The 2,183-nt window shown below is 42.4% G+C and overlaps 1 long non-coding RNA gene across 1 annotated transcript; it reads right to left on the reverse strand.

Moving 5' to 3' along the window:
* LOC104441634 lies at positions 1-1,053 on the reverse strand. The gene is made up of 3 exons (XR_724982.3): positions 894-1,053; positions 737-789; positions 1-394 (listed from the first exon to the last, which is right to left on the reverse strand). It is a non-coding gene; the product is annotated as an uncharacterized LOC104441634 (long non-coding RNA).
* Positions 1,054-2,183: the final 1,130 nt, after the last annotated feature.

The raw sequence follows: 2,183 nt of genomic DNA on the forward strand, positions 1-2,183 counted from the left end.
TGGACAACTGTAGAACCATCACTTGGTAATATAAATATAAGAACACGATATACAATCACCAATACATATATACCACAATGCTCAAGCTCAACATCATCAATCCCTTCTCCCAACACCATTTTCAGCACCAAAACCTAGTCTGTTTCTCTGGCACGCAACTCTCTCTCTCTATCTCGCTCTCACTCTCGCCACCACGACACGTTAGACAGTCATTGCATTGGCGCTTATAAAGGACAACATATATATAGATAGATAGATACATTTTGTTGGGTTTCATTCAAGGGCCTTTTCCACCACCTTTTTTGGGATCATGAGCAGGATTAGCTCCTGGAGGTTCATAGTCCAGCAGTGCTTCCAGTCCAATAAGCTTCCTCACCTTCACTGCAACATTACCCTGCGACAACATTTACGTTTGAATTAACCGGGTGTAATCTGAATTGGAAGGATCAAATAAAATAGGAAAAGCTCTAACTTCTTCTTCACAAGGTCATCATTGATGTTTCCAAGCAAAACAGACATTCATATCACTCTCGCCACATGTATTTCAGTCTCTCCATGGGCGAGAACCTTGGAAATTCCATTTCATCTACTACCAAAGAAGAACGAAACAGAAGTGTCTTTTTCGTGTGCAGAAGTACGCCATGTTGCCACCTTGAAGGTGCACCAAATGCCAAAGAAAACAATTTGTACCGACCAAACACTAAATAATCTCAGCATGTATTTGGCTGTTTCCTACCTCGCCTTTTGCAGACCTCAGAGACTTCGCAGTGTCGATGCTTTCGCTATTGCCTATAAGAATAGAAAAAAGGCAAGTTCTATGTCAACATTATCGAGAATTCATGTAAGTTGTGGAATAATGAGCTCCTAATTAATTGCAGGACTTTCTTTCTCACCCAGACATGCATGGAGAAGGATGAGGAGGATGAGAAAACAGGACTTGAAAGGAAGAGACATTTGCTGATAAAAAAGATTGTTCTCTCTTTTGCTCTTCTTGCCGTTTGGTTCTGGGGTAGCTTGTGAGTGTGAGCTTGGCCTATTTATGCTAAGTGGGGGGGGTTGAGAATGGAGCCAAAATAGCCTTGCCATGGTGAGACATCACTCAAGAGCTTTGTGGAAAAAAGTGCCATAGAAAATGCAACCCATTATAATTTATGCCCCACCTCAAAGTCAACTGCACCAAAAGCACGTTACACCTCCCATAGTCTTCTTTCTTTTTTGCCCTCCCTCTCTGGATATTTGTCTGGACGTGGGACAATACTAAGGGTCTGTGTGAACACTGATCTATTATTGACACGCTTTTTGGGTGTCTCGAATTAGGTACTTTTCTTTTTCTTTAATTGCCGAGCACTAAACGTGGGCCATCCAACTTGTTAGGCACCATTCCATCTACTGCTCAGGGGAAAGGCAAAGTTGGCAGAGTTTCAAAGTGAGATATCATTTTAGCCAGCACTCAAAAGGGTTTGCCTCTCCCAGAGAAATGCTGTGGGATCTCTGAGATCCATAGGTTTAGCTCAGTCTGGTGATGTTCATTTCAGAGTGAATCACGGCAAAAATGTACTATTTTAGACCATGTGAATTGAGGAGATTCAACTGGCTGGGGAAACGTAAAGAACAATCTGAACCCCAGTTTGTTGAGGAAATCAAAATCACGCCTGCAATTTCTTGACAAATGAATCATCTGATTCTCCCAGTCAGCTTCCGAAAAAAATTGAACAGAAGCTTGCCCTGGTTCCATTGCTTTGGGAAATGTCATTTAGCCTAGGCCGTGAACCTTCAAAAAGCGTGTCCCAACAGGAATTTTCCAGATCTGGGACTTCAAGAGCCTCCTGAAGAAGAATGAAACTCTTCCTAATCAAAAGAAAGCAACAGAAACATCGAGCTCCCTTCATGTTTCTTCTGGCAAGAAATTGGTTCATTTCCCCTCCAATCACCTCCTCCATAGCAGCATCTAAGTAATACTCCCAGAAAAAGAGAAAGTAGAAAGAAGTGATAACGTAAGAGAACATCCATTTGCCCTTTCGTTTTTCCCCTGGTTGTTCATCGTATCATGCATCCAATAGCGGTGTTTCCAATAGAACTAATGCCGACCTCGAAAGCTGCCTTTGCCAGGAGCCAACCAAGGCACTCGCGGATGTCCTGTCTCCGAAAGTTATGGCCAAATTCTCTTTGTAATTTACATCTCA

This window comes from Eucalyptus grandis, chromosome 4 (genome assembly GCF_016545825.1).
Source record: "Eucalyptus grandis isolate ANBG69807.140 chromosome 4, ASM1654582v1, whole genome shotgun sequence".
Classification (NCBI taxonomy): domain Eukaryota; kingdom Viridiplantae; phylum Streptophyta; class Magnoliopsida; order Myrtales; family Myrtaceae; genus Eucalyptus; species Eucalyptus grandis.